The 20,520-nt window shown below is 42.9% G+C and overlaps 1 non-coding gene across 1 annotated transcript; it reads left to right on the forward strand.

Annotated features, from left to right (window-relative positions):
• Positions 1-11,463: 11,463 nt before the first annotated feature.
• On the forward strand, positions 11,464-11,566 carry LOC123456843. The gene has a single exon (XR_006634720.1). It is a non-coding gene; the product is annotated as a U6 spliceosomal RNA (small nuclear RNA).
• Positions 11,567-20,520: the final 8,954 nt, after the last annotated feature.

Raw genomic sequence — 20,520 nt, forward strand, 5'->3', positions numbered from 1 at the left:
TACTTGCCTCACATGCAGAAGGGCCTCAGTTTAGTCACCAACACAACAATAATTAATTAATTAACCCTATCCTGACCCATGAGGGACCCAAAATGAGAAATGCTAAATTGTTCATCATCTCAGAAATCTACTCTGTCTTCGGAAGTTTCCACCATTCCCCCTCGGAAAGAGAGCCAGATGTAAACTCATCTCTCCAGAGGCAATGGTGGAACAATAGAGCTACCAATACGCTGGCATGATAGCACACACTGTGAGTTCAAGGCCAGCCTAGGCCTGTTACAGAGTGAGTTTCAGGTCAGTGTGGGACAGAGTGAGACCCTGCCTCAAACACACACACACACACACGTATGTACATACACACGCACACAAACCCCACAGCTATCAGGTATTAACATCCAAAGAGAGAACACATGATTTTTTTTTTTGTCTTGTTTTTTCAAGGTAGGGTCTCACTCTGGCCCAGGCTGACCTAGGATTCACTATGTAATCTAAGGGTGGCCTCCTCGAACTCACAGTGATCCTCCTACCTCTACCACCCAAGTGCTGGGATTAAAAGTGTGCATCACCATGGTTGGCTTTTTTTCTTTTCAAGGTTGGGTTTCGCTCTAGGTCAGGCTGACCTGGAATTCACTACGTAGTCTCAAGCTGCCCTCAAACTCATGGCAATCCTCCTATCTCTGCTCCTAAGTGCTGGGATTAAAGGTGTGTGCCACCATGCTGGCCTTTTAAAAAATATCTATTTATTTATTTGAGAAAGAGGCGGATAGAAAGAGAATGGGCTTCCCAGGTCCTCTAGCTATGGGAAACAAACTCCAGACGCATGTGCCACCTTGTGCATCTGGCTTACGTGGGTATTCGGGAATCAAACCTGGGTTCTTTGGCTTTGCAGACAAGCACCTTAACCATTAAGCCATCTCTCCAGTCCCCCCTTTTTTAATGAGAGAAAGAAAGAGGCAGGCAGAAAGCGATTAAGGGTGTGCCAGGACCTCCTGCCATTACAAATGACCTCCAGATACATGTTCTATTCTGTGTGTCTGGCTTATGTGGATACTGGGGAATTGAACCCAGGCCATCCAACTTTCAACCTTGGCCAACATGCACCTCTAACCACTGAGCATCTCCTTAGCCTGGACACATGATTATTGTATTCTGCTAAACAGGTGGGAACAGGCAGAAGGAAGCTTGAGGGGGAGCTCCATGGACATAGTGTCTCAGAGAGATAATTGGTGAAGGTCAGGTTGACCCCAGGACTGACTTTTTCAATTGAAGGTGAGATATTGAGCAGATGAGGCTTATTACTTACCACACAGTACATAATGTGCTGAGCAAGGTGGGTAGTGAAGAGATTATTGGAGTTAGGAGACCGGCTCTCTACTGAGGAGCTATTTACCCTTGGACACTTTATACTTACCCACTCTGGGTCTCAGTCTTCATATGCAATACAAAGTTCATAGTAAGGACTCTGTCTTTCCCACAGCTTTTGTAAGAATCAAATAAGATGTGTTCTTGGTCTGGAGAGATGACTCAATTGTTAAAGGTTCTTGTTTGCAAAGCCTGAAGGTCCAGGGGGTTTTGTTTGTTTGATTTTCCAGGTAGGTTCTCACTCCAGTCTAGGCTGACCTGGAATTCATTATGTAGTCTCAGGCTGGCATAGAACTCACAGCGATCCTCCTCCTCTGCCTCCCAAGTGCTGACCTGCTGGCCCAGTTACATACACACACACACACACACACACACACACACACACACACACACACACACATTGACAACTTCTATACTTACAGACAACAACCCATGGTATTTCCCTCCCCTCCCCCACTTTCCCCTTCATAACTCTGCTCTCCATCATATCCCCTCCCTCTCCCATTAGTCTCTCTTTTAATTTGATGCCATCATCTGTCTCTCCTATTATGAGGCTCTTGTATAGGTATTGCTAGGAACTGAGAGGTCTTGGATGTTGAGGCCAAATTCTGTCCAGACAGTTGTATGTAAGGAGTGGTACTCTTCCTTTGGCTCTTACATTCTTTCCGCCACCTCTTCCACAATGAACCCTGAGCCTTGGAGGGTGTGATAGAGATGTTTCAGTGCTGAACATTCCTCCGTCCCTTCTTCTCAGCATTATGTTGCCTTTTGGGTCATCCCAGTGGTCATCGCCATCTGAAAAGAGAAGCTTTTCTAACCAGAAGTGAGAGTAGCATTAATATATGAGTATGAACATTAAGTGTAGTGCTTTCAGGGCAATTTGGTGACAGTAATATATGCATTTACCCAGATAAGAGCAGGCTTTATACCCCTAAGGCCCATGATCTCCCCTGTCATAGGCTTTTGATTAGGTTTTCAGTAACAGAGGCATGTACTCCCTCCCATAGAGTGGGCCTTCAGTCCAATTAGAGAGCAGTTGGTTTCTCAGAGCAGACATGCCACTATTGCACTCAGTCAGTCATTTGGCCTGTCTGGCCAAACTTGAGGCTTCCAGTGTCCACTGTTTTCACTGCTGATGACTTCTGTCACCCATAAGTCTGCATACAGTGCAGCTTTTTCCAGCTTTCAGTTGGCTGGGCTACAGGGAGGTTTTCTGCTCATTACCAGCTTGATTTCTCAGTGACTTTGCTGCTCAGGCATGTGAAGTCTTCAGCAATAGGGTCTTACCATCTCTTTCTCACGGGAAACCAAAGGCCTTGACAATATCCAATAATGTTTTGGAGGCAACAGGGACCTCCCTGGCCAACAACTCACTGAAAGGTATCCCATCCCTGGCACTGAAAATTTTCTAGTAACAATTTATGGCTTCTGGATTTGCCATTATTCAAGAAAGTAGATTTTCATATGTCATATTCAGAATATCTTGAGTTTTGATTGACCCTCCCCCCACTTTCTTTTATACAATATCTTCCCCTGACCTTGCTTAGGCCTTTCCCCTCCCTGTAATCTATTCTTCTACTTACATATATACAATACCATCCCCTTAAGACCGTCTCTCTCCTCCCTCCCTTATAGCCTTTTTCTAGCTTATGTGGCCCAGAGTTTTTGATTCCCCAGTACCCACATAAAGCCAGATGCATAAAGTGTTGCATGTGTCTATAGTTCATTTGCAGTGGCAAGAGACCCTGGTGCACCCATATTCATTCTCCCTCTCTCTGTTTCTCTCTCTCTCTCTCCTCCCTTCTCCCTCCCTCCTTTTCTCTTTCTCTCTCTCTCCCTTGCAAACAAATAATTTTTTTTTAAAAAAAGATGTGTTCAAAAGCTGGTTAAAGTTATAAAGGTGATCAGTCAGGCATAGTGATGCAACCTGAAATTCCATTACGGAGGAGGTAGAAGCAGGCAGGATTAGAAGTTCAAGCCCAGCCTTACCTATACAGTGAATTCCAGGTCAGTCTAGGCTACATGACATCATGTTGTTCAAAATAAATAAATAAATAAATAAGATACAAGGTCTCATAGACACTGAGACTGTGGCCTTAAAATGTACTAGAATTCTCCATGAGCCAGAAAGGAATGAGGCTGGTTTAGTTGGGCTGAATGAAGCCAGTGTAAAGAATTTGACATTGGCTGGTTGTGGTGGTGCACACCTTTAATCCCAACACTCAGGAGGCAGAGGTAGGAGGATCACTGTGAGTTAAAGGGCAGCCAGGGACTACAGAGTGAGTTCCAGGTCAGCCTGGGTGAGAACGAGACCCTATCTATAGAAAAAAAAAATTGACACTATTAGACCAGGTGTGGTACATGCCTGTAATTCCAACACTCAAGAGGCACAGAAAGAGTATTTCAAGTTCAAGGCTGGCCTGGGCTAAATATCAAGATCTTATCTCAAAAAAAACATAGTAGCTTTTTTCATACTGTCTCTTGCATACTGTATCTTGCATACTGTATCTCATGGTACTGCTGTTTTGGGGGATGCCTATAGTCTTTCAGAGGTGTCTGGGATTAGGGGAGAGTGTCAGTTCCTGGATGAAAAGGCTGGCTGAACTATGGAGAGTAGTCAAGGCACCAGCCAACCAAATTGAGATTTCAGAGCAAGCTGCAGTATCCATAGAGAATTGGCATGGCAACCACAAACTGGTTCAGATGCTCAATCAGATAGCCTGGGTGTGCACAGTGGGGGCTAGAGGGGAATGCTCACTCCATTTACTGATTCCACACTACTTAAATGTCAGACCTAAAAATAAATTTTAAAATATTAGAAAATTTTTTAAAAAACAGACTAAATGTCAGACCTAACCTGTGGTGGATAAAGGGCTACACAATCCTACTGACCTGTTCCCCCTTTGGTTCCTGGACTAGGCTAGACTACACCAATGGGGGTAAGTGGAGAAAGGATTGGAGTGTTTCAGTGAAGGGGAATAAGGCAGGATAGTGACAGCTGAAAAGGAGTCAGACAAATAATCTGTCTTGGAAGATTTAAGCAGTAGAATAGCTGTAGGGAAGGTGGGAAAGATAAACTATAAGCAAATTATAATGGGCTTTGTATGTCTTTTTCTTTTTATTTTAGTTTTTTTGTTTGTTTGTTTGTTTTTTGAGGTAGGGTCTCACTGTACCTCAGGCTGACCTGGAATTCACTATGTAGTTTCAGGGTGGCCTCCAACTCACAGCGATCCTACTACCTCTGCCTCCCAAGTGCTGGGATTAAAGGCATGCATCACCACACCTGCTTTATTTATTTATTCATTCATTCATTCATTCATTCATTTTTGTTGTTGTTCTATTCTTTTTTTCAAATTTTTGTTAACAACTTCCATGATTATAAAAAATATCCCATGATAATACCCTCCCTCCCCCCACTTTCCCCTTTGAAACTCCATTCTCCATCATATCCCCACCCCATCTCAGTCTCTCTTTTATTTTGATGTCATGATCTTTTCCTCCTCTTATGATGGTCTTATGTAGGTAGTGTCAGGCACTGTGAGGTCATGGATATCCAGGCCATTTTGTGTCTGGGGAGTACATTGTAGGGAGTCCTACCCTTCCTTTGGCTCTTACATTCTTTCCACCATCTCATCCGCATTAGACCCTGAGCCTTGGAAGGTGTGATAGAGATATTTTTTAAGCATATATACAAAGGGGTTAAGAATGACTGTCTAGGGCTGGAGAGATGGCTTAGCAGTTAGGGCACCTACCTACAGACTCAGGTTTGACTCCCCAGCACCAATGTAAGCCAGAAGGACATGGTGGTGCATGCATCAGGAGTTTGTTTGCAGTGGCTAGAGGCCCTGGCATGCCCATTGTCTATCTCTTTCTATATCTCTCTATATCTCTCTCTCTTTCTCTCACTCAAATAAATAATTTTTTTGTTCATTTTTATTTATTTATTTGAAAGTGACAGAGAGAGAAAGAGGCAGATAGAGAAAGAATGGGCACACTAGGGCTTCCAGCCACTGCAAACGAACTCCAGACGCGTGCACCCTCTTGTGCATCTGGCTAACGTGGGTCCTGGAAAATTGAGCCTCGAACAACTGGGGTCCTTTGGCTTCACAGGCAAGCGCTTAACCGCTAAGCCATCTCTCCAGCCCCCTCAAATAAATAACTTTTAAAAAATGACTGTCTAAGCCAGGCATGGTAGCTCTTGCCTTTAATCCTAGCACACTTGGGAGGCAGAGATAGGATTGCCATGAGTTTGAGACCACCCTGAGACTACATAGTGAATTCCATGCTATCCTGGGCTACAGCGAGACCCTACCTTGAAAAGCCAAAATAATAATAATGATAATGAAGAAACAAGAATGACTGACTGGGCATAGAGGCTAACACTTATAAGTTAAGGTAGAAGTATGATCATGAGTTCAAGGCCAAGTCTGGGCTAGAATGAGACCTTGCTTCAATAGATAAATGAGAGAATAAACAAATAATGACTGTATTGGGGCTGGGAATGTAGCTCAGTTGCTACAGTATTTGTCTAGCAAGTACAAAACCCTGAGATCCATCCCCAGCACCAAACAAACTGGTTATGATGGCACACACCTATAATACCAGCACTTGGTATGGAGGCAGGAGGATCACAGAAGTTCAAGGCCACCCTCTGCTACACAGCGAGTTTGAGGCTAGCCTTGGTTTTGTGAGAGCCTATCTCAAAACACACACACACAGAGAGAGAGAGCAAAAGAGAGGAGAGGGGAGAGAGAGAGGGAGAGAGAGAGATGACTATCTATGGGTACTGTAGGAGGAGTGACACCTGCAGACTTGTGTGTCTGGAAACACATAGAGAGTGGAGAGTAGATTGGAAGTTCAAGAGACTGGAGAAAGAGATGGGGACTGGGGACATGGCTCAGGGGTAAAGTGTTTGCTTGGCTATGCACAAGGCTCTGGGTTTGATAGTGAGCACAGAAAAAGAAAAAGAAAAACTAGAGGTAGAATGGTAAATAGTTAAGGAGTTGTAGCAATAGCTCAAGTGGAGCCTGTAGGAATAGAAAGAGCCATTGTGGATATAAAAACCTACAGGGAAATTTGGCATCTGAGTTTGAGAGAGAAAGGAGTGAAAGATAATTTGGAGGTTTCCTTTCTCCCCTTGACTGGCCAACCCCCAATGAGTCAACAAAGCTCATATGTCATTTCTTCTGTGAAGCTTCCAACCACCCCCTTGCCCCACCCCCAGCAAAACCAAGTCCCTCAGAGAGGAGTGTTCTCCTTTCTGTTTTTTTTCTTCTTTTTTCTTTTTTTCTGAGGTAAGGTCTCACTCTAGCTCAGGCTGACCTGGAATTCACTATGGAGTCTCAGGGTGGCCTCGAACTCACGGCAATCCTCCCACCTCTGCCTCCCGAGCGCTGGGATTAAAGGCGTGCGCCACCACACCAGGCTCATCCTTTCTGGATTTTTGTTTTGATTCTTTTGGTAGGGGAGGATTGTTTTTTTAAAAAAACTTTTTATATTATTATTTATTTTAAAGAGAGTAAGAGGCAAATGAGAGAGAATGGGTGTGCTAGGTCCTCTGGCCACTACAAAGAAACTCCAGATGCATGTGCCACAGTGCGCATATGGCTTTATATGGGGAATGGAACCTGGGTCCTTTGGCTTTGCAGGCAAGCACCTTAACCCAAAGCCATCTCTCCAGCCCCAGAGGATTTTTTGTTGTTGTTGTTGTTTTGAGACAGGTTCTCCCTCTATGGCCCAAGATGTCCTAAACTGACTATCACAGGCTGGACCAGAACTTATGGTTACCCACCTGCCTTAGCTGTGATTATTGGCATGGACCACCATGCCAACTCTGTTTTGTTTTAAACATTTCTTCTTGAGCTTTTCCATAAAATAGAAAAAGAGGGAATCCTACCAAACTCCTTCTATGAAGCTAGGATCACCCTGATACTAAAACCAGGCAAAGATAGAAAAAAAAAAAAAAAAGAAAAAGAAAATTACAGACCAATCTCCTTCATGAACATAAATGCAAAAAATTCTCAACAAAATATTGGCAAATAGAATAAAAAAATATATCAAAAAGATCATTCATCCCGACCAAGTAGGCTTTATCCCAGAGATGCAGGGATGGTTCAACATATGCAAATCAATAAATGTAATATATTATATAAATGGACTGAAGGACAAAAATCACATGGTCATCTCATTAGATGCAGAAAAAGCACTTGACAAAATGCAACATCCCTTCATGAAAAAGGCCTACAGAGACTGGAAATAGAAGGAACATATGTCAATATAATAAAGGCTATTTATGACACGTCTACAGCCAACATATTACTAAATGGGAAAAAACTGGAAGCTTTTCCACTAAAATCAGGAACAAGACAAGGGTGCCCACTGTCCCCACTTTTATTTAATATAGTACTGGAAGTCTTAGCCATAGCAATAAGGCAAAAGACACACACAAAAGGGATACAAATTGGAAAGGAAGAGATCAAGTTTTCATTATTTGCAGATGACATGATTCTATACATTAAGAACCCTAAAGACTATACCAGCAAACTGTTAGAGCTGACAAACACCAATAGCCATGTAGCAGGATACAAAATAAATACACAGAAATCAGTAGCCTTCCTATATGCTAACAACAAATACACCCTGGTTCAAGGCTCAACTCCCCAGGACCCACGTTAGCCAGATGCACAAGGGGGCACATGCATCTGGAGTTTTGTTTGCAGTGGCTGGAAGCCCTGGCACGCCCATTCTCTCTCTGTCTCTCTTCTCTGTCTCTCTCTCTCTCTCTCTGCTTGCAAATAAAAAAATTTTTAAAAAAATAAATTTTAAAACATACACAGAGGATGAAATCAGAGAATCACTCTCATTCACAATTACATCAAAAATAAATAAATAAATAAAGTACCTTGGAATAAACCTAACCAAGGAAGTGAAGGATCCCTACAATGAAAACTTTAAAACACTCAAGTGAGAAATTGCAGAAGACACTAGGAAATGGGCAAACATCCCTTGTTCCTGGATCAGAAGAATCAATATTGTGAAAATGGCAATCTTACCAAAAGCAATTGACACATTTAATGCAATCCCCATCAAAATTCCAATGGCATTCTTTACAGAAATAGAAAAAACAATCCAAAAATTCATTTGGAATCATAAAAAAATCTCAAATATCTAAAACAATACTGAGCAACAAAAATAAGGCTGCTGGTATCACCATACCTGATTTTAACCAATACTACAGAGCTGCAGTAACAAAAACAACGTGGTACTGGCACAAAAGCAGACATGTAGATCAATGGAATAGAGGACCCAGATGTAAGTCCGGGTAGCTATAGCCACCGGATATTCAATAAAAATGGCAAAAAATACTCATTGGAGAAAAGACAGCCTTTTCAGCAAATGGTGCTGGGAAAACTGGATATGTATCTGTAGAAGGATGAAAATAGATTCTTCTCTCTCTCCATGCACAAGAATTAAGTCCAAATGGATTAAAGACCATAACATTAGACCTGAAATTCTGAAACTGCTAGAAGAAAAAGTAAGGGAAACCTTTCAACATATTGGTCTTGGCAAAGACTTCCTGAATATAACCCCAATTGCTCAGACAATAAAACCACAGTTAACTGCTGGGACCTCATGAAATTACAAAGATTTGTACGGCAAAGGACAATGTGAATAAAGCAAAGAGGTAACCTACAGAATGGGAAAAAATCTTCGCCAGCTATATATCTGATAGAGGATTAATATCTAGGATATACAAAGAACTTAAAAAGTTAACTAATAAGGAATCAAACAAGCCAATCAAAAAATGGGCTATGGAACTAAATAGAGAGTTCTCAAAGGAAGAAATACGAATGGCATATAAGCATCTAAAAAAATGTTCTACATCCCTAGTCATCAGGGAAATGCAGATTAAAACTACATTGAGATTCCATCTCACTCCTGTCAGATTGGCTACCATCATGAAAACAAATGATCATAAATGTTGGCAGGGATGTGGAAAAAGAGGAACCCTTCTACACTGTTGGTAGGAATGCAATCTGGTCCAGCCATTGTGGAAATCAGTGTGGAGGTTCCTAAAACAGCTAAAGATTGATCTACCATATGACCCAGCTATAGCACTCCTAGGCATATATCTGAAGGACTCATCTCATTTCCTTAGAAGTACGTGCTCAACCATGTTTATTGCTGTTCAATTTATAATAGCTGGGAAATGGAACCAGCCTAGATGTCCCTCAACTGATGAGTGGATAATGAAGATATGGCACATTTATACAATGGAGTTCTACTCGGCGGTAAAGAAAAATGAAATTATGAAATTTGCAGGAAAATGGATGGATCTGGAAAGGATTATACTAAGTGAGGCAACCCAGGTTCAGAAAGCTGAGTGTCTCATGTTCTCTCTCATATGTGAATCCTACCTACAGATGACTGGACTTCTGTGTGAGTAGGAAAAAAAACTCAGTAGCAAAGGCCAGTAAGCTAGGAAAGAGATATAAAGGGAAGGGAAAAGAAGGGAGAGGGTTACTTAATAAGATGGTATTGTACATATGTAAGTAGAAGAATAGATTGATTGGGGGTGAAAAAGCCTAAATGAAGTCAGGGGAAGAGATTGAGTAAAGGAAAGGTGGAGGGAGGGTGAATCAAAATCTAATAGGATGTAAATAAATCATTTGAAAACCTACTTTTTGGGAAAATGGAACATTCAGGAGCCATAGATTGTTGCTAAAAAATTGTCAGTGGAGCTGGGCGTGGTGCCACATGCCTTTAATACCAGCACTTGGGAGGCAGAGGTAGGAGGGTCACCGTGAGTTCGAGGCCACCCTGAGACTACATAGTGAGTTCCAGGTCAGCCTGGACTAGAGTGAGACCCTATCTCGAAAAATCAGAAAAGAAAAAATTTGATGCTAGGGATGGGATACCTTCCAGAGAGTTGTTGGCCAGGGAGGTCCCTCATGCCCCCAAAACATTATAGGCCATTGCCAAGGCACTTGGTTTCCCACCAGGAATAGATGGCAAGACCCTATTGCTGAAGACTCCACATACTTGGGCAGCAAGGCCACTGAGAAATCCTGCTAGAACTGAGCTGATAACCTCCATGTAAACCAGCTGACAGAAAGCTGGAAGAAGCCATTCTGCATGCAGTTCAATGGGAGAAAGAGAATTCACCAGTGAAGATATTCAACAGTGAACACTGCAAGCCTTATGTTTTGCCAGCCAGGCCAAATGAGCCAATGGGTGCAATAGTGGCATGTCTGTCATGGTGGAAACCACCTGCCCTCTAATTGGACTGGAGGCCCGTTCCATGGGAGGGAATACATCCCTGATACTGAAAACTTAAAACAGGGGTAGTCATGAGCCCTAGGGGTGTAACGTCTGCTGCTGTCTGGCTAAATATATATACTATGCTTATCAAACTGCCCAGTCAGCACTTCTCTTAATGTTCATACCCATATATTAATCCTACTCTCACTTTTGGTAGAGAATCTTCTCTTTTCAGATGGCAGTGACCTTGGGATGACCCAGAAGACTTCATGGTGCTGGAAAGAAATAAGAGGAGTGTTCAGCACTACAATATCTCTATCACACGTTCTAAGGCTCAGGGTCTAATGCGGAAGAGGTGGTGGAAAGAATGTAAGAGCCAAAGGAAGGGCAGGACTCCTTACAGTGTGCTCCACCAGACACAAAATGACCTGGATATCCATGACCTCACAGTGCCTGACACTGCCTACACAAGACCATGATAATAGGAGGAAAAGCTCATGACATCAAAATAAAAGAGAGACTGATTGAAAGGGGGAGGGGATAGGATGGAGAATGGAGTTTCAAAGGGGAAAGTGGGGGGAGGGAGAGCATTACCATGGGATATTATTTACAATCATGGAAGTTGTTAATAAAAATAAATTGAAAAGAAAAAAAAAATACTGGCAGTTAGGTGCCTGTGAAGCCTATGGAACCAGGTTCGATTCCCCAGGAGCCATATAAGCCAGATGCACAAGATGGCACAGACATCTGGTGTTTGTTTGCAGTGGCTGGAGGCCCAGGTGTACCCATTTTTTCTACAATAAATAAGTAAAATATTTTTTAAAATATTTATTTGAATGCATGCTTTGGCAGCACATATACTAAAATCAGAACAATACAGAGAAGATCAGCATGGCTTCTGCACAATGATGACATGCACATTCATGAAGCATTCCATATTTTTTGCTAAGGCCCATTTCAAATGCAAGCCAATTTCTTTGAGATTAATAGACAATTCTGACAACATGGTTACAATTATTCTGTGGAATTCCATTGGCAACTTTATCATATTAAATTTCCACTTACACAAAAAATTATTTATTTGTAAGGGAGACAATGGGTGTGTAGAGCGTCCAGCCATTGCAATCGAACTCCAGATGCATGTGCTACCCTGTGAATATGGCTTATATGGGTCCTGAGGAATTGAACCTGGGTCCATTGGCTTTGCAGGCAAGCACCTTAACTGCTAAGCCCTGTTTGTTTGTTTATTAGTTTTGTAGTCAGTGAATAAAGTCAAGTTGGTACGATTGTTAGCCTCCTCCCTGTCCTCCCCACTCCACCTGGGCCCTCCTTTTTGGGTATATGGGTCATACATTGTGGGGTTAGCCATCAGTTATGGGTGGGAGGCAATGTCACTGTGTATCATGACCCAAAAAGAGGCTCTGACATTCTTTCCACCCCTCTTCCGCAAATTTCCCTGAGCCTCTGTGTTTCTGGATATCTGATTTGGTAGAGGTTGATTGTTCTCTGTGTCTATCTTCTTCATCCTTGTGCTGGTACCAGGTTCACCAAGAAAACAGCACTCTTGCTAGTTTCATCAATTATTCTTAGTTTCAGTTGGGGCCCTTTAGATGTATGATGGGATGGTTCTCTCCTTAGGATCTGCATGTATCTTTCCTTCCCTGGGAGGTGTGGTATGGTTAGGCAGACGCCATCTTGACCAGAAGTCCTAAGCCCTGTTTTTTGGTTTGTTCTTGTTCTTGTTATATTGATTTTTTTTTCAAGGTAGGCTTTCACTCGAGCCCAGGCTGACCTGGAACTCTGTAGTCCAAGGCTGGTCTTGAACTTACAACAATCCTACTTTTGCTTCTAGAGTGCTTAGATTAAAGCCATGAACCAAAAAAAAGGGGATATGCACCACTGTATCTGGCTTACAACTTGTACATATTGTATTGGGGCTGAAGAGATGGCTTAGCAGTTAAGTGCTTGCCTGTGAAGCCTAAAGACTCAGGTTCGAGGCTCAACCCCAGTACCCACGTAAGCCACGTAAGATGCAGAAGTTGGCACATGCATCTGGAGTTCGTTTTCAGTGGCTAGAAGCCCTAATGTGCCCATTCTCTCTCTCTCTCTCTCTCTCTCTCTCTCTCTCCCTCTCTGCCTCTTTCTCTGTCTGTCACTCTCAAATAAATAAATAAATAAAATATTTAAATATTTGTATTTAACTTAGTAGCAGAGGCCAGTAAGGTAAAAAGGAGACATAAAGGGTAGAGAAAGGAAGGGAGGAGGATACTTAATAGGTTGATATTGTATATATGTAATTACAATGATTGTAATGGGGAGGTAATATGATGGAGAATGGAATTTCAAATGGGAAAGTGTGGGGGTGGGGAGGGAGGGAATTACCATGGGATATATTTTATAATCATGGAAAATGTTAATAAAAATTTAAAAATAAATAAATAAATAAATAATATTTGTATTTATTTGTTTGCAAATACAGAGAGAGAGAAAGAATATAGTTGTTCTAGGACCTCTTGACACTGCAAACGAACTCGAGATACATGCGCCACTTTCAGCATCCTGGCTTAACATAAGTACCGAGAAATTGAACCCAGGCCATCATCAGGCTTTCCAAGCAAGCACTTTTAACCACTGAGCCATCTCTTGTTTTATTGGGGTCTGTGGTTGAGACAAACTGGCCCTGAACTCCAGATCCAGCTTCCCTAGCCTTCTGAGTGCTGAGATTGTAGGTATTTGCTACACCACAGGGCTCACGCCATCTCTGGATTCCCACAGGACATTATGGTGGTTTATGTAAGGAGAAGGGTTGACAACAGAAAATGTTAGTCACTTGTTTAAGCTTAACACAATATAGGTGCATCATAGCCTGTGGAAGTACTAGCATACTGGCGACAAAAAGGCTTAAACCTTTAATCCCAGCATTCGGGAGGCTGAGGTAGAAGGATCACTGTGAATTTGAGAGACCAGCCTAAGATTAGAATTCCAGGTCAGCCTGGGTTACAGTAAGACTCTACCTCAGAAAATAAAAAAGGGGGGGATGGAGAGATGGCTTAGCAGTTAAGGCACATGCCTGTGGAGTCTAAAGACCCAGGTTCAATTCTCTAGGTCCCACACAAGCCAGATGCACATGGTGGCACATGCATCTGGAGTTTGTTTGCAGTGGCTAGAGACCTTGGTATGCCAATTCTCTCTCTCTCTCTCTCTCTCTCTCTCTCTAACAAATGAATAAATAAAAGTAAAATCTTTTAAAAAACAAAGTCATGTGTGGTATTGCATGCCTTTAATCCCAGCACTCAAGAGTCAGAGGTAGGAGCATGGCTGTGAATTCAAGGCCACCCTGAAACTACATAGTGAATTCCAGGTCAGCCTTGGCTAGAGTGAGACCCTACCATGAAAAATCAAAACAAATAAAAAACAGAGCAGATTGGATGTAGATATAGGCAAATGTAGTATAAAGATTGAGTCTTAAGGGCTGGAGAGGTGGCTCAGCCATTAAAGATGCTTGCTTGCTGGAGGGAGAGCTAATCAAAATCTAACAGGATATAAATAAGCCATATGGAAACCTACTTTTTTGGATAATGAAACACTCAGGAGCCATAGATTGTTACTAGAAAATTTCCAGTGCCAGAGATGGGATACCCTCCAGTGAGTTGTTGGACAGGGTGGTCCCTGATGCTCCCAAAATATTACAGGCCATTTCTGAGGCCCTTGATTTCCCACCAGGAATAGATAGTAAGACCCTATTGCTGAAGACTCCACATACTTAGGCTACAAGCTCACTGAGAAATCCTGCTGGAGCTGAGCTGAAAACCTCCTCCATGTTTTTTTCTTTTAATTATTTGTTGGTTTATTTTATTTATTTGAGAGCGACAGACAGAGACAGAAAGAGGCAGATAGGGAGAGAGGAAGAATGGGCACACTAGGGCCTCCAGCCACTGCAATAGAACTCCAGATGTGTGCGCCCCCTTGTGCATCTGGCTAATGTGGGTCCTGGGGAATCGAGCCTCAAACTGGGGTCCTTAAGCTTCACAGGCAAGCGCTTAACCGCTAAGCCATCTCTCCAGCCCTGTTTTTTGATTTATTGAGGTATGGTCTCAATCTAGCTCAGGCTGACCTAGAATTCACTATGTAGTCTCAGGGTGGCCTTGAACTCATGGCGATCCTCCTACCTCTGCCTCCCCGAGTGCTGGAAATAATTTTTTTTAAACAACAAAAAAGGTACTTGCTTGCAAAGCCTGGTGGCCCAGGTTGGATTCCCTAATACTCACGTAAAGCCAGATGCACAAAATGGTACATGCATCTGGAGTTTGTTTTTAGTGGCAGAAGGCCCTGGTGCACCCATACTTCTCTTTTTCTGCCTCTTTCTCTCTGTCTCTCTCTTTGTCTCAAATAAAAAGATTAAGTCTTTAAAGAGTAGAGCATGTTGGCTGTGATTAGAGTAGCTAGCAACTTAAATGGAAAAAAAAAGATGGGGTTAGTTAGGTATGGGTCTCATCTAAATGCACAGAGACAGGTTAGCAGTTAAGGCACTTGCCAGAAAATCCTAAGGACCTAGGTTCAATTACCCAGTACCCACATAAGCCAGATTCACAAGATGGCACATAGATATGGAGTTCATTTGCAATGGCTGGAGGCCTATGAGCACCCACTCTCTCTTTCTGTATCTGCCTCTTTCTTTCTCTGTCTCCCTTTCTCAGATAAATCAATTAAATTAAATATTAAGTGCACAGAGATATGTTCAGGAGCCTGGACTCTTGGATATCACATGCAGAAACACTTCTGACTTAAAAGGTCCCTACTGAACGGACAGACAGTGGCATACTCTTGATTATGGACAGACTGGAATTCCAGCTTGCACAAATAGCTGTAATAAAGTTGAAGGTGAACATACCTGGGCTGCAGGACTCTAAAAAATCAAGCTGAAGCTGAGATGGAGCCGTCCTCCCTGCTGACTAGTTGTCAGGAGGCTAGAAAGGGTTATATAGCCTGTTGGGAGGGAAAAGTTATCAATGGTCTTAACCATCAGTATATCCTACAAGCCACACAGCTCATCAGCTAGGCTAAATGTGCCAATTGCTACAATGATGTCAGGTCTGTTATTGGGAAAACCAACTACTCTCTAGATTTAAGGTCTGCTCCATGCATGATAGGGGATTCCTGCCTGAAATGAAAGCCTAATCAAAAGCCTAAGACAGGGCTGGAGAAATGACTTAATGGTTAAGGTACTTGCCTGCAAAGTCTAAGGACCCAGGGTTGATTCCCCAGTATCCACGTAAACCAGATGCCCAAGAAGGTGCATGCATCTGGAGTTCATTTGCAGTAGCTAGAAGCCCTGGTGTGTCCATTCTCTTTATATCTCTCTCTTTCTAAAATAAATAAATTAAATATTTTTAAATATTTTATTTATTTATTTATTGAACACAGAGAGAAAGAGGCAGAGAGAGAATAGACATGCCACTGCAAACAAACTCCAGACTCATGCACTACCTTATGAACCTGGCTTTATGGGGGTTCTGGGGAATCAACCTTGGATCCTTAGCCTTTGCAGTCAAGCACCTCAACTGCTAAGCCATCTCTCCAGCCTCTAAAAATATTTTTTAAGTATATGGCTTAATATATCCTAAGGACACTTCTCACTATCTTAGAGATACTTGCTTATCCATGTTTATTGCTGCTCTATACACAATAGCTAGGAAATGCAACCAGCCTAGATGTTCCCTAACTGATGAATGGATAATGAAGATGTAATACATTTATACAATGGAATTCAATTCAGCAGTAAAGAAAAATGAAATTTGCAGGGAAATGGATAGATCTGGAAAGGATTATACTAAGTGAGGTAACCTAGGCCCAAAAAGCCAAACATCACATGTTCTTGCTCACATGTGGATCCTACCTATAAATGTTTCTTTATATGAGAGTAAAAATTGGTAGCAGAGGCCAGTGATCTGGAAAAAGGCTATAAGGGAGAGGGGAGAGAGGGGGATAAATGTTTGTGGAGGTGGAAATACTAATTGCCCTGATTTGGTCATTACATGCATGTATCAAATTACCATATACTTTAAAAAAGAAAAATAGAGGGCTGGAGAGATAGCTTAGCGGTTAAGTGCTTGCCTGTGAAGCCTAAGGACCCCGGTTCGAGGCTCGCTTCGAGGTCCCACGTTAGCCAGATGCACAAGGGGGCGCACGCGTCTGGAGTTCGTTTGCAGAGGCTGGAAGCCCTGGCGCGCCCATTCTCTCTCTCTCCCTCTATCTGTCTTTCTCTCTGTGTCTGTCGCTCTCAAATAAATAAATAAAACATTAAAAAAAATAGAAATGACTGAGGCTAGCCAGGCATGGTGGCGCATGCCTTTAATCCCAGCACCCAGGAGGCAGAGGTAGGAAGATCACTGTGAGTCCAAGGCCAGCTTGAGACTACATAGTGAGTTCCAGGTCAGCCTGGGCTAAAGTGGAAACCCTACCTCAAAATAAATAAATAAATAAATAAATAAATAAATAAACAGAAATGAATGAGTCTGAGATCAATCAGCAGTTAAAGGCATTTGCCTGCAAAGTCTACTGGCCTGGGTTCAATTCCCCAGTATCCACATAAAGCCAGACCACAAAAAGTGGCACATGTGGGCTAGAGGGATGACTCAGTGGCTAAGGTGCTTGCCTACAAAGCCTAAGAATCTAGATTCAATTCCCTAGTAACCCACATAAAGCCAAATGTACAATACCACATGCATCTGGAGATCTTTGCAATAACTGGAGGCCTGGCATACCCATTCTCTTTCTTTCTCTCTCCTTTCTATCTCTCTGCTTGAAAAATAAATAAATAAGTGGCTAGAGGGATTGCTTAGCAGCTAAGGAGTTTGTCTGCAAAGCCAAAGGATCCTGGTTCGATTCTCCAGGACCCACGTTAGCCAGATGCACAAGGGGGCACACGTGTTTGGAGTTCATTTGCAGTGGCTAGAGGCCCTGGTACACTCATTCTCTCTCTCCCCCTCTTTCTCTGTTAAATAAATAAATAAAATATTTACAATAAATAAATAAGCCATATGTGGTGGCACACGCCTTTAATCCCAGCACTCTGGAGGCGGCAGAGGTAGGAGGATCATCATGAGTGCAAGGCCACCCTAAGACTACATAGTGAATTCCAGGTCAGCATGGACTAGAGTGAAACCCTACCTCCAAAAACCAAATATTTTTTAAAGTGGCACATGAGCCAGGTGTGGTGGTGCACGCCTTTAATTCCAGCACTCGGGAGGCAGAGGTAGGGGGATCACCATGAGTTTGAGGCCACTCTGAGACTACATAGTGAATTCCAGGTCAGCCTGGGCCAGAGTGAGACCCTACCTCGAACTCCCCCCCAATAAAAAAGTAGCACATGAAGCTGGACATGTTGGTACATGCCTTTAATCCCAGCACTCGGGAAGCAGGGCAGGGAGGATTGCCATGAGATCGAGGCCACCCTGAGACTACATAGTGAATTTCAGGTCAGCCTGGGCTAGAGCAAGACCCTACCTTGAAACAACCAAAAAAAAGGTGGCACATGAGTCTGGCATTCATTTGTAGTGGCAAGAAGCCCTGGTGTGAGCATGTGCATGCATGCAATATCTGTATCACACCTTCCAAGGCTCAGGGTCTAATGTGGAAGAGGTAGCAGAAAGAATGTGAGAGCCAAAGGAAGGGCAGGACTCCATACAACATGCTCCCTCCAGACACAAAATGGCCTGCATATCCGTGGCCTCACAGTGCCTGATACTACCTGCATAAGACCATCATAAGAGGAGGAAAAGATCAAGACATCAAAAGTAAAAGACTGATGTAGATGGGGAGGGGACATGATGGAGAGTGGAGTTTCAAAGGGGTAAGTGGGGGGAGGGAGGGTATTACCATTGGATATTGTCTATAATTAGGGAAATTGTTAATAAAAAAATTTAAAATTTACCTCCTGTAGAGTGAACCTCAATACCCAATTGGACAGCAGTCATTTAACCCATAAGTGACATGCCACTATTGTACAGTGAACACATCTTGTTTGACTGACTAGTTGTTTAAATTACAGGGTAGATTGCTGCCCTGAACCCATTTTTTTTTGTTTTGTTTTGTTTTGTTTTTGAGGTAGGGTCTTGTTAGCCCAGGCTGACTTGGAATTCACTATGCAGACTCAGGTTGGCCTCAAACTCACAGCAAACCTCCTACCTCTGCCTCTCAAATTCTGGGATTAAAGGCGTGCACCACTACACCAGCCCTGAGGCCCCCCCCCTTTTTTTTGGTTTGGTTTGATTTTGGGCAGGATCTCATCTAGCCCAAGATGACGTAGAACTCACTCTGTAGCCCAGACTGGCCTCAAACTCAGTGATTCTACCTCAGCCTCCTAAGTGCTGGGATTTAAGGGGTGCACCGCCATGATTGGTTCAACCTTTTTTTTATTTCCCCAAGGTAGGATGATCTCACTCTAGCCCAGGCTAACCTGGAACTCACTCTGCAGTTCCAGGCTAGCCACATACTCACGACAATCCTCCTACCTCTACCTTCCAAGAGCTGGGATTAACGGTTTATCCTCCCCTTTCACCACAGGTCTCATCAAGGCACAAAGAAACTTATGCACAAACTCCTATGTATCTTCAGGCCATTTTCCTCCATCCTTAGACTGTTTTATGTACTTCTCCCTGAAGCAACAGTTCTGAGCCCGAATATTCTCTAGCAGGAAAAACAAATCTCAGCCTTGCATTTCTACCGCTAAAGATGTCTAGTTTCTCAAAACCATTTGAGGCCAAGGTCCAGTGATAACTACATCTCAGTGAACCCTCACATAACCTCCCTTTCTTACTCCTCTACGCTCCCATTATCTTATTTCATTCTGCCTGTATTATCATCAATTGCGTACTCATTAGCCAGCCCTCTGTACTGGGAGTCTACTGGAAATGGGTAACTGGTCTATGGATGTTTCTTGAAGCATGTAATCTGATTCTTAAATCTAATGTATCTTGAACAAATGGCTGAGTTTTTGTTATTGCTTTTGGAAACAGGGTCTCATGCAGCCCAAGCTGGCCTCAAACTCACTGGGTAAACTTCTGATCCCACTGCCTCTACCTCTGCTGTGCTACACACCTGATTCATGTGGTGGTGATGAAACCAAGGGCTTCATGCATGCGAAGTATTAACTGAACTATATCCTCAGCCTGTTGTTTTTTTTTAATTTTTATTTTTTCTCAGCCCATTTTTTAAAAATATTTTTATTTATTTGAGAAAAAGGCAGAGAGAGTGAGAGAAAGAATGGGCATGCCAGTGCATCCAGCCACTGCCAATGAACTCCAGACGCATGTGCCACTTTGTGCATATGGCTTACGTGGTACTGGAGAATTGAACCTGTGTCCTTTGGCTTTGCAGGCAAGAACCTTAAGTGCTAAGGCATCTCTCCAGCCCTCCGCCCATTTTTTTTTCTTTTTTTTTTTGGTTTTTCGAGGTAGGGTCTCACTCTGGTCCAGGCTGACCTGGAATTAACTGTCATCTCAGGGTGGCCTTGAACTCATGGCAATCCTCCTACCTCTGCCTCCTGAGTGCTGGGATTAAAGGCGTGCGCCACCACGCCTGGCTCAGCCCATTTTTTGATAGGGTCTCATGTAGCTCAGACTGGCCTTGGACTGGCTATGTACTTGAGGATGTCCTTGAACTCCTGATCCTCCTGCCTCCACTTCCCAAGAGCTCCAAGTGCTAGGATGGCAGGTGTTAGCTGTCCCAGCTTAAGCTGCTGAAGAATTTTTTTTTTTTTTTTTTTTGGATTTTCAAGGTAGGGTCTTGCTCTAGCCCAGACTGACCTGGAATTTGCTATGTAGTCTTAGAGTGGCTTTGAACTCATGGCAATCCTCCTACCTCTGCATCCCAAGTGCTGGGATTAAAGGTGTGCGC

Source organism: Jaculus jaculus, chromosome X, assembly GCF_020740685.1.
Source record: "Jaculus jaculus isolate mJacJac1 chromosome X, mJacJac1.mat.Y.cur, whole genome shotgun sequence".
Taxonomy (NCBI): domain Eukaryota; kingdom Metazoa; phylum Chordata; class Mammalia; order Rodentia; family Dipodidae; genus Jaculus; species Jaculus jaculus.